At 49.0% G+C, this 12,078-nt stretch overlaps 1 protein-coding gene across 1 annotated transcript in view; it reads right to left on the minus strand.

The window, feature by feature from the left end:
* Positions 1-12,078, minus strand: part of LOC135205802 (uncharacterized) — a 61,755-nt gene that overhangs the window by 16,218 nt on the left and 33,459 nt on the right. The gene's annotated exons all lie outside the window — the stretch shown is intronic.

A 12,078-nucleotide genomic window follows, 5' to 3' on the forward strand; every position in this document is an offset into this window, starting at 1 on the left:
AGAGCCCTAGGGGCACATTACAACGATTTAGTGAAAGAGAAGGCGCTGTGGGATCAAGTCCTTTCCATGCTAGAGAAAGGAGCTATAGAATCTTTCTGGATCACGAATCTCCGGGGTTTTACAATCGGCTCTTCCTGGTTGCGAAATCCTCGGGAGGTTGGAGACCAGTACTGGACGTAAGTCAACTAAACGTGTTCGTGGAGAAAACCAAATTTACCATGGAGACGAACGAGTCAGTACTGGCAGCGGTACGTCCAGGGGAGACTGGATGGTTACCCTGGATCTACAAGATGCGTACTTCCATATTCCAATTCATCCAAGAAGCAGGAAGTACCTAAGGTTCGTGATCCAGAACAGGGTCTTTCAATTCAAGGCCCTGTGCTTCGGCCTTTGCACGGCCCTCCAAGTGTTCACGAGGATGATGTCCAACGTGGCAAGATGGTTACACTTACTAGGGATCAGAGTATCTTTTTACTTGGACGACTGGCTGATAAGATCCCAGTCAAGACGTCAATGTCTGGAGGACCTAAGACAGACGTTAAATTTGGCAAAAGAATTGGGTCTTTTGGTGAACCTAGAAAAGTCTCAGCTGAACCCCAATCAACAGACAGTCTATTTGGGGATTCTGATATCGTCAGCGACTTTTCGGGTTTTTCCGTCCCCTGACAGACAAGCCCTATGCCTTCGGAAGGTGCAGGACTTTCTAGAGAAAGACCAATGCTCAGCAAGAGAGTGGATGAGTTTACTGGGCACACTCTCTTCGCTAGAGAGGTTCATTTCTCTAGGAAGGCTTCACATGAAACCGTTACAGTTTTTCCTGAAAGAAGCATGGCCAAGAAAATCGCAACCGGATTCCTTCCAGTTTCAAATTCCGACCAAGGTGAAGGAGGAATTGAGTTGGTGGCTAACGACAGGCAGGTTAGCAGAGGGTATGTCGCTCCAGCAGAAGAACCCAGACCTCATCTTGTTCTCCGACGCGTCGGACGCAGGTTGGGGAGCGACACTAGGCCCTCAAGAGGTGTCGGGTCTTTGGAACAAAAACGAAGCGAACTGGCACATAAACAGGAAGGAACTGATGGCGATTTTCTTGGCCTTGAAGTCTTTCAGGGAGTTGGTACGCGACAAGACAGTGCAGATCAACTCGGACAACACCACGGCTCTGGCATACATCCGCAAGCAAGGAGGGACGCATTCATTTCCTGGTGAAAAAAGTTCTGCTTTGGGCGGAAAAGGAAAACGTTTCTCTGCTCACCAGGTTCATTCAGGGGGAGAAGAATGTCAGAGCGGACCTGTTGAGCAGGGAAGGGCAACTTCTTCCGACAGAGTGGATGTTGCATCTAGAGGTATGCCAGAGCCTGTGGAAATTGTGGGGCCGTCCAGTAGTGGATCTTTCTGCAACAGCCAAAACAAAAAGACTACCAAACTAGTACTGTTCTCCAGTTCCAGACCAGGAAGCAGTTGCAGTGGATGCCTTCCTGATGGATTTGACAGGCCTGGACGCTTACGCTTTTCCTCCATTCAAGGTCTTGGGGAAAGTGATGAAAAAGTTCACAGTCAAGGAACGAGGCTGACTCTAATAGCTCCGTATTGGCCGGCCCAAAGTTGGTTCACAGAGGTACTGGAATGGACAGTGGATACATCAAGAACACTGCCCCTAAGAGTAGCTTTACTCAGACAACCCCACTTCGACAGGTTTCACAAGAATACCCTCGCTCTGGGTCTGACTGCGTTCAGACTATCGTAAGTCTTGTCAGAGCGAGGGGATATTCTAGAGAGGTGGCCAGTGCAGTGGCTAGAGCTAGAAGAACCTCCACAATTATGGTGTACCAGTCGAAGTGGGAGACCTTCCGGATGTGGTGTAAGAAGAGGAATGTGTCTTCATCCAGTACTTCTGTGACCCAAATCGCAGACTTCCTCCTTTATTTAAGGAAGGAGGTAGGATTGTCGATTTCTACGATTAAGGGTTATAGGAGTATGTTGACCTCGGTGTTCAGACACAGAGGTCTGGATATTTCTAATAATCTGGATCTTAGAGATCTTGTTAGATCATTTGGAACCAAGAAACAGCCTCAATGCAGACCCCCTGCTTGGAATCTGGACGTCGTTTTGAAGCATCTAACTTCTAGTAAGTTTGAACCTTTAGATAAAGCCTCTTTAAGAGATGTCTCAAAGAAGGTTATCTTTTCAGTCGCCTTGGCAACGGCTAAAAGAGCTAGTGAGCTTCAGGCCATATCTAAGACAGTGGGCTGGAGACATGGCAATGCAGTGTGTACTTTCCAGGAAGGCTTTTTGGCCAAGAATGAGAACCCTTCTAATCCTTGGCCAAGATCCTTTGATGTCTTGGGTCTGTCTGATCTAGTGGGGCATGAACAGGAAAGAGTTCTCTGCCCAGTGAGAGCTTTACGCTTTTATATTGAAAGAACAAGAGGTATCAGAGGGACATCTGATTCTCTTTGGTGTTCAGTCAAAGACCCCAGTAGGCCCATGACAAAGAATGCTCTAGCTTTCTTTATGAGAGAACTTATTAGAGAAGCGCATATGCTTTGCCAAGAACAGAATTTCGGAGTTCTGAAAGTTAAGGCTCACGAAGTCAGGGCAGTAGCGACGTCCTTGGCATTTAAGAAGAATTTAGCCCTCAAAGAGATTATATTGAGACTACGTTTTGGAGGACGAATTCAGTATTTGCGTCTCATTATCTCAGAAATATTAAGACAACCTTTGACAACTGTCAGACGTTGGGTCCGTACGTGTCCTCTGGTACAGTATTGGGCAAAGGAGTTACCACCCCATAACCTTCTAATATGCTAGGTAATTTTTTATCAGGTGATGTGTTTTTTGTGGTCGTCTGAGAAGGGATTGTTCCTTCTTCAGTCTTTTTAGTAGTTTTCTTTGTGTGGTGTGTGTGTAGTTCAGGTGAATTAACAATTCCTAGCTTGAATGACGTGGCATAAGAGGGCTTTGGGGTTTCTGTCAACACATTGGTCACGCCAGTTGTCAGACCCGGTCTTAGCTTCTTCAACATACAGGACACTTCCTAGTTGAGAGCTCCTAAGGTTTAAGCAGGCTCAGAGGCAGGACCTATAAAGTCAGCTACCTTAGCAGGTAAGGAACCTAGGGTGATATAATGATGTTTAATTATTTGAACTCTAACAATGTTACTGTCTTTGACCCACCTCCAAATGTGTCAATCAGCTATATATATAGTACCTGCCAGGTAAGTGTTATACATTAAAATGAAGTTTTTATGATAAAACAAAGTTTAATGTATACTTACCTGGCAGGTATATATAATTAAATTCCCACCCTCCTCCCCTCAGGAGACAGGGTTCAGAGAAAATCTGACGTAAATGGGACGGGAACGGGGTGGTGGTTACCGGGACTACTAATAGGTTACTAGCGTTTGCCGCAAGTTTTGAAAATTTCTGCCAGTGGAACAAAGAATATAGCTATATATATACCTGCCAGGTAAGTATACATTAAACTTTGTTTTATCATAAAAATGACAATTTGTCCAAAATTGCATTTTTCCTAACTATACAAACCTGAGGTCCTTTTACAATAGGAAGGTACTAGCGGCAGCTGGATAGGTCGTAAGCTTTCGAACAAGGGGTTCGGTAGTTACGCTTGTCCTCCCCGACAGGCGCGCGCGCGCGCGACTGTAGGTAAACAAATCACTTTTGCTTTTGGCCCAAGCAAACACTGGCAGAGTGAGGGTAGCATGAGGTGGGGCTATGTGTAAAAGGACCTCAGGTTTGTATAGTTAGGAAAAATGCAATTTTGGACAAATTGTCATTTGTTCCGACACGGCATACAAACCTTCGGTCCTTTTACAATAGACACTCACTTCTTGGTGGGAGGAATCTGAGTCTTTTGTGAACAGACTGGTGTTCGCCCAACCTTGGAATGCCTCCCTGGTCGTAAGAGCGAGGGAGGGATCCAAGCCTCTGTCCGATTGATCGGGGTGTGCACCGCAGGATCAATGGTCAGACCTCTGGACCAAGTACTAAGAGAGAGGCAAGCGTATCTCTTCGTACCAGCAAACAGAACAAGTTCCTATTTGCAAGAGGCAACATAAAGTTATGGTTTGTCTCTTGTTGGCATCCACTTCCCCCCCTTGTAGGAGGAAGTGGTGGATATTCGCTCCCATCCCTAGTGAAAGGGATAGGATGGGGCTCTGTCGAGTACTCACCGGCATCTCGTCCTTATCCAGCAAGGTGATGACCGTATCCCTCTACCCACAGGTGAGAGGGGGAGAAAAAAGATAGGAAGAGAAGCCAGTCACTCTCTCATTCACTTATCTATTCTTACAGTCACACCAGGACTCGATGCTGTTCAGCCTGCTAGGTCTGGGTTAGCTAGACAACGTGTTGAGCAGCCACCACGGGTCCTAAGGAAACGATCCAAGGACCTGTGGGCAATATCCAAAGGTAGAAGGAGGTGCCGGTGGTCTGGTTGTACCAGACCCCTCCCTTCAGTACCTGCGCCATGGAGAAGTTCTTGTGTAACTCGAGGGAGTGTACTTCTAGGTCATCTTGGTGCTGACGAAGAGTCTTCAACACTCATCCTGGGATGTCGAGTTTCTTCAGAAAGCGCGGTCGCGCTTTCACAGGACAAAGCAGCATCTCCTTCGCATCGAAGGCGGTGAAGTCCATTATAGGGGATTGATTGAAGGACTCTAACCGATCGTCAGGAACCGAAGGGTTCAGAGTCTTCGCTACGAATTCGGTACGAAATCGAGCGTCACGAATCCCCATCCCCTGGATGCTTGACTTCGCAGGAAAAGTCATGCATTACCTCAGAGGAAAAGAAGGGAATGGTCGTATGACCTAACCCTCTTCTCGACTTCGGTGATGTCCTGTACAAATACTGGGTCTATCCGTCTGCAGCGAAGTTGTTTCTTCTCGGTAGTGGATAGGACACCGACACTCAATGGTTGGGTGTCGATGGTATGGTACTGTGACAAGCCGTTTAGGAGAACGAAGAAACGATTGTTATGGAACAACCGAACTAAGTCCACAGCGAAGTTCGTAACAGACTTGGGCGCTCTGACAGCTGCCGACTGACTGCGTTCGGTAGGAGGCAAGTGTCCAGGCACCCGAGGCAAGTCACGTGACCTTCGCCTTAAAAAGGGTTCTGCCAAGAGACTAAACAAATAATTTGTTCGTCACCCGATGCCAGAAGGCAAGGTGATGGACTCTCTTAAGGCATGTGCCCACAAGGCGAAAGTCAATTGCCTTCTAAGAGACCGAGGTCCTTGATGGCAAGATATCTCATAGTATAGTTGATTCTCGGCTAAGGAGAAACAAACACTATGTGTCGTTGAAGAACGCAAGGTGTACAGAAAATGGCAACCTACGTCTTCGCAGCTGAACCGAGTGGAAGGATTCTCAGATTCTGAACCGGTGTGCTACAAAGACTGAGAACGCTAACCGCTATTCATTGCTGTCCGGTGAGGATCGTAGTTGCAATAAAAGCGGAGCGCTTTTCAGTAATGAAGACAGGGAAATACTGCCTGAAGAACTGCTTCTCATGGGCTGACATTTGGAAGTAGAGCTGTCAGGTCGGAGAATAGGCGATGTCTTCTGACATATCTGTTAATTCGGGGCGAGCAATGAATAATTGCACACCTACGAATACGAGATATTTTGAAGACAAACTCAGATGTCTGCAAAAATCATTCGCATTATCGCGGTGCGATGCAGCGGTTGACTAGTACAGACTTCTGTTACCGTGCCGGTAAACAGAAAGATGAAGAGTCCAAGAGATATCTCTGTTGAAAATTCTCGCAATGTCGAAGGCGATGAAATCAAGCGTCACAGCAGTAGATGGTCCTTCATTATTGCGAGAATCCCCGTTAATCAGAGACCTAAGTCCATGATTGTTGGGCAGAGATACGGTTCGGTAGTCAATCAACCAGGGGAGAGAGAGACGTAACCGACCGTGACATCTCCGAGACCTAGCTGATACTGAGCCGCTAACAGGCAGTTCAATACGCAGTAGCTCGGTGACTCGTCATCCTGAGTTGCCAGTTAATCCATTATTCCACGAAGGAATGCGTTCGGCTAGAACCATCGAGCATAAAGAATACGCTCGAGCAATTATATTTAAACGAAACGGATTTCGGTAAATACAAAAGCTGATTTGGTGTTGTCATGACAATACCAAGTATCTAAAATCGAAACTGATAACTGCTGGGAGGTTGCAGGCAACCCCGAGTTGCAGTTCAATTAAGATACAATTCGTCTCGGTCACAAACCGTAGAGTTAACTACGGTATGCGCCTACCCCCCGGACAATTCAACTGTTTACAAGAATCATGTCGCGAGGGTAATAATATCGTAGTATATTTGTAGGTTCTGTACAACGACCTCCATCCTAAATTCTTTTCCCCTCGAGGAATGAGAATAAGGATTGGAGATCGACCGCCTTCGTTCTCTAGTCAAGAGAGTGAAGGAGAAGTCTTTCCCAAAGGAAAGCTTCAATGTGAACAGAATACCGAAGAACGATAGTTCAAGCCAAACTGGAAGTTCCCCGTCCGTTCTTCTCTATTCCAGGTTAATCGCCTACTGTGAGATACTCTTCTTTCAGCAGCAGTCTTCTTCCAAATGCTAGAAATTACAGGAATTCGAGCATAAGCGAGGTTCCCGATTATCGTAACAATTATCGGGGATTCTCGCTCACTTTGGACCGTGGTCTCGCCTAAGTGTTTGGAGATCGTAAAAAACTCGAACACTCTGAGTGCGCTAGAAATTCCGTGAAGAAAAATTCTAAGCACTCTGCGAAACCCACCGAATTCGTCAAACGATATCGGCTGGTGGTCCTCTCGATTCCCGTAGAAATCGAGAAAGGGGCAGGATCCCTCCTCAACGACCGGGGCTTACGTCAGGTAGGACCCGAAGGTCCCCCCGGTAGCGCAGCCCCTAACGTGGATCTTACAGAGAAATCTCTGTAGGATCCCTCCCCTTTCCCTCGTAGCCGTAAGGAGAGAGGGAATGGGGGAGGAATGGATACTGGCTCGCCTTCCCAGCGGAACTAGCAGTTGGAGAAGAAGGAGCAGCCATCGCCTTACGGCGATGGCCTCTCAGAGCCTGGGAAAACGTATCGTCAGGAGAAAACGTTTTCCCCGAGGAGGGTTACGAACTCATACTGTAGGTAAGGATCTGCCGCCACTGTGAACGTCGTCTGGGTGGGGCTGATCGACACCTGACAGGAGAGAGCCGATACCGTCCTCCGACTCATTCCAGTCCTCTCGAGGTCGAAACTCTCAGGAGGACCGAAGGGGTATTCAAATACGGTGTCCGAAGACACGTAGAAACGCCTCTGTCGCAGTAGAGGAGGTGAAGTAGCTTGTTCGACCGGGCCAGAACTGAGAGAGCCTTCTTGTCCGGAGACGAGAGACTACCTGGTTCAACACAGTCGGCAAGCTCCGATCGCGGCAGACCCACCGTCGATTTGGGTTCCCTCTCGGGCCCCAAAACGACTCGAGCCGAGACGTGGCTCTGCTGGTGGGAGCGGCGATCCTTCCCCGAGGTCGTTGTGCTGACGAATCAGCGCCATAACCTCGGCAAAGTTCCTCTGGATCTCGGAAGTCACAGCATCTTGCAGAGTGGGACCGTTAATGCCCTTCGAACAAGAGCATATTCCGAGAACCTTCCTCCTAAGAAGGGGGAACAGCGACAGTCCCTCTCGGTCTTCCCCATCCATCTTGCGCATACGTCCTGGCCGGTCCAAGAACCGTGCCTGGCACGTAGGGCGTCGTGGTGGGATCGTGAGGGGCGCACCCCTCACGATCACTCCTCAATACCTCGCTCTCCCCGTGTAACCCGAGGAGGTTGAAGGTACGGGAGAGGCAGACGCCTGACGCTCCCTCGTTGCTCGCTGGCAGAACCAGCAGGCTTGGAGGGGCTGCAGGCGATCGTCAACCCGTGGTGGCGATCGAGCTGCTAGGCCTGGTCGAAACCGTCTCGCTGTGGAGAACGGCTGGACTGAGCCACAGCGGCCCCGATCTCGAGTGTCAGAAGAGCTGGTGCTGGTTGCCATACCCGATCGCTCTCTGTGAGAGCGACGGTCAGGCGACCTGCAGGCTCCACTGTCACAGTGAGACCGGTGCTTTTCCTCACGGCACGTCACGTCGCTGGTTCCAGCCGTGGCTGGCACCGGCGAACGGGAGGACCTCTTCCCAGCCTCAGCCCGTGGCCGTCGTGGACCGTCACGTCCCCGGGTAGCCAGCTGTTCGCCGCGAGAGTGATAGCTGGTCTGGTGAGAGTCGCGTGAGCGGCTGTCACCAGTCTTCCGCCCGTGCCGTGAACCTGACGCTGAGCGGACTCAGAGGTCTGGTTCCTGGCTGCACGGTCGCTGGTAGGCGACCGTACACTCGGTACCTCCCGCGAACGAGAGGCCGAGACGGACCCTGATGCAGTGGCAGAACCACTGACACCAGGCGAGGAAGTACCGGTGTTAGTACCGGTACCCCCGCCCCCTCTGGTCCCCGTAGTCTTCTTCCTTGCGGAAGAAGAGACGGGCCCCGCTCCCGAAGGAGCAGGAGGACCAGCGGAAGGAACCCTCCCGTCCCACTGAGGTGAGACGGGTGGTCCCGAGAAGCTCCCGAGGGAGACTTCTTAGGAGGAAGGAGGCAACCTTCTTCTTCCTCGGCTGTGAAGCCTTAGAAGTCGAAGGGGAAGAGCGGCAGCCGACGACGGATGAAGAAGATGAAGACGACGACGACGACGACTTCCTCCTCTTCTTCGTCAGCTTCCTCAGGACACGTAAGATCTGCTATCTAGGGCGGAGCCTGCTGCTGTAGCCGAAGCTACAGGGCCCAGGACGCACCTGTACAGACAGACCAAAGTCTGGGGTAGTACCACCACGAACAGGGACGCATCAGCAGTATGGGCATCTCAGGAACAGCAGGCACAGCCAGCACAGCATCGGTAGGACCGCCAGCGCAGCAACGGCAGGGACAGCCAGCGCAGCAACGGCAGGGACAGCCAGCGCAGCAACTGCATGGACAGTCAGCCCAGAATCGCAGGTACGGCAGGCAGCACCGGGAACACAGGAAGTGGAGCAGCAGCCAGCAACATCCTGGTACCGGCGGCAGGTCCAGGGCGAGCTCTAGGGCAGCGGAAGTGTGTCGCTGCAGCGCGGCAACCACGAGCGGCGGCGGCACGCCCCCTCTCGGTACGGCGAACGGCACTTCACAGCGGCTGTAGGCAAGACTGTTACCACGTGAGGTGATTACACTAGGTGAGGGAGGGACGTCGTCACCTGGAGCGTGGTCACCACTCCATGGGTGACCGCAGTAGGCCCAGACATAGAACCGCAGCCCCTGGACACTAGCACGCCCTGCAAATCGAAGGACGCCCATACCTCACCAAGGTCCACCCTCGTGGCAGTAGCACCTGCGGAAATAACAGTAGTAGCGATTAGTGGGGGAAGTCCCCTCGCGCGGGGGGGTGGGTGATTCCCTCTCCGAACGAGTGGAAGACCCCCGAATACAATTGTACATCGGGCACCGAGCGCCCTGCCCCCGCGCTCGACGGATCGGAGCGAGGAGAAGAACGCCGGTAACCTCCCCCCCTCCAAGGGGGAAGGGGTGGGCCATCTGTGGGAGCTGAGCGGGGGGGGGTTCTCGTTCCCCCACCCCCGCACAGCACCCATGTACCCAACAATAATATAAGAGCCCGGAGAGCAATCGTGCCATCGGCCCGAATGCAAGGGCATAAGGATCAATTCCCTGACTGAGCGGAACTTGAACCAAATAAATATTGATGCAATCAATAATAAAAGAATAAAATGAAAAAGAATCTTGCATTACGATTTACTTCACAATGAATAAGGGCTCGGATCGAGCGCATTTGCGCCCTCGGTACCGAGCGCAAGGGTAAAAGGATTCCATTCCTTACCTTTATGGATCAAGGTTTATGGAAACCTTGATCCATAATGAATTGATGCAATCAATATATATATGAAAATGAAAAAAGAATACTGCGCTTGCGATTCACTTCATACAAATAAAAAGGGGAAGGATCAATTCCGGTAAATAGCGGAAACATTGATCCAGTAAACAATGCAATCTCAATAAAATATGAAAATGAAAGAACTGCACTTGCGATTTCACTTCATTCAAATAAAAAGGGGAAAAGATCAATTTCCGGGTAAGCTCGAAACTGATCCAAAATGAGTATTGCTACAATCAAAATAAATAGAAAATGAAAAAAGAAATACTGTACTTGCGATCCTTCCATACGAAATAGTTTCCGCCGAGCATCGCTCGGAACGAGATACGGTCAAAAAAAAAAATATAAATGAAAAAGACTTACTTGCGATTCCATCCTATACACCGCAATATACGCTCCGGACGCCCGCGCCTCATTCCGCCTCGGCACGAGCATACAGGGTCATAAATAAATGAAAAGAGCACTTACTTACGATTTTCATCTACAGGGCATTTCCAACCAAAATATACTCTCGGAAGCGATTCGCTCTCCCTCCCTCGGCACCGCACATACACAATACGAGGATCATTCTGGGAAAATGAATTCCCGCACTTACGCCCTTCAGTCCCGGCACTCGGGTAATCGGAGGGCGTGGTGAAACCAAGATCCTTTAATTCACAATTGAATTCAATGGAAATAAATATGAAATGATTGTACTTACAATTCAGTTTCACTGATAAATAGAAAAGAAAAACACAACCATGCGAAAGCAACGACGATAAAGCGGGCAGAGAGCGATGATACACGTCCACGACGCCAGCAGGCCGAAAGCAAAAGTGGTTTGTTTTTACCTACCAGTCGCGCGCGCGCGCGCCTGTCGGACAAGCAGTTAACTACCGAACCCCTTGTTCGAAAGCTTACGACCTATCCAGCTGCCGCTAGTACCTTCCTATTGTAAAAGGACCGAAGGTTTGTATGCCGTGTCGGAACAAACTTCATTTTAATCTATCAAGTTTCTATCATTTTTGTATTCATTCTTCTTATAAAGGCAGTTATATTTTGGTTATCACAAAATTATTAATTAATAAGTGCTTCCTAAGTTTATAATAATGCAATTTACACAAAAATCTCATCACATTTTCTTGTATAATGCTTTCCATAAATGCTGTTTATGACAGTTTGAAGGGACAATTTACACTTTGTCTTCTTGTCTCTTCCTTCAGATTACCTTTCTCATACCCATCTGCAGCTCTTTGAAAACTTACTCGCCTCAGTATTACCTAATGGGATGGCAGTTACTTTCCCTTCTCTCTGTAAACATAGACAAGCTTCCTTCACTTCTACCCTTGCCTCATCAAAGCATCCTACTCTATTTTCCCTTTCATTTGTCACTTACATCCATCATATTGGGTCTGACTAGATGGCTTCTGGTGCAACCTATCTTAATCTATATTTATATCTAAACACCTCCCCTCTGGGCTTGTGTACACCCTCATATACGAATCACCTTCAACTTTATGGAGGATTTTGTGAAAGTAGAATTGGGGACGACCTGCTAAACTCCAATATTATACCTTTAAAATACCAATCACAATTTGAAGGTTTCTGATCTGACTACCATATCAGTTGTGACTGATATTGTATCTGCTCTTCCAAATTTTTGTTCTTGTCATGGTAATTGCTTTATAGCACAGAATTACGAGTTAAAGGAAAGGAAAACGCATCTTCGAGAAGTTCTGCAGCACGGAGGCTTTCGCACATGTGTTGGAAGCGCCTGTTCTCATGATGGTTCTAGAATCGGCTTGAGTGTTGTGGAACTTAGACAGGCGCCGACGTGACGTGAGGAACGCCACGATTTCTGATGCAATACTTCGTCTAGATTCTTCTAAATTGTTCCTGTCGTCTCGGGAGTCTGTGACGTTCGCTGGTAAGCCCCGCCCCCAGAATGCCTTGTAAATACGACCGATCCTAAGTGGAGAAACGAGAGAATCATCATTTAAGATTCACAGATTCAGATTTATCGGTGAGCGCCCACAGCAGAGATCAGAGATCATCAGAGAGAGATAAGAGAAGAAAGAACAGACGAAGGATCAGAGAGGAAAAGGCGCTCGAGAGTTTAATAGGGATCTGGTCAAGTCGTCCGG

The sequence above is a fragment of the Macrobrachium nipponense genome, chromosome 24 (assembly GCF_015104395.2).
Source record: "Macrobrachium nipponense isolate FS-2020 chromosome 24, ASM1510439v2, whole genome shotgun sequence".
Lineage (NCBI taxonomy): Eukaryota > Metazoa > Arthropoda > Malacostraca > Decapoda > Palaemonidae > Macrobrachium > Macrobrachium nipponense.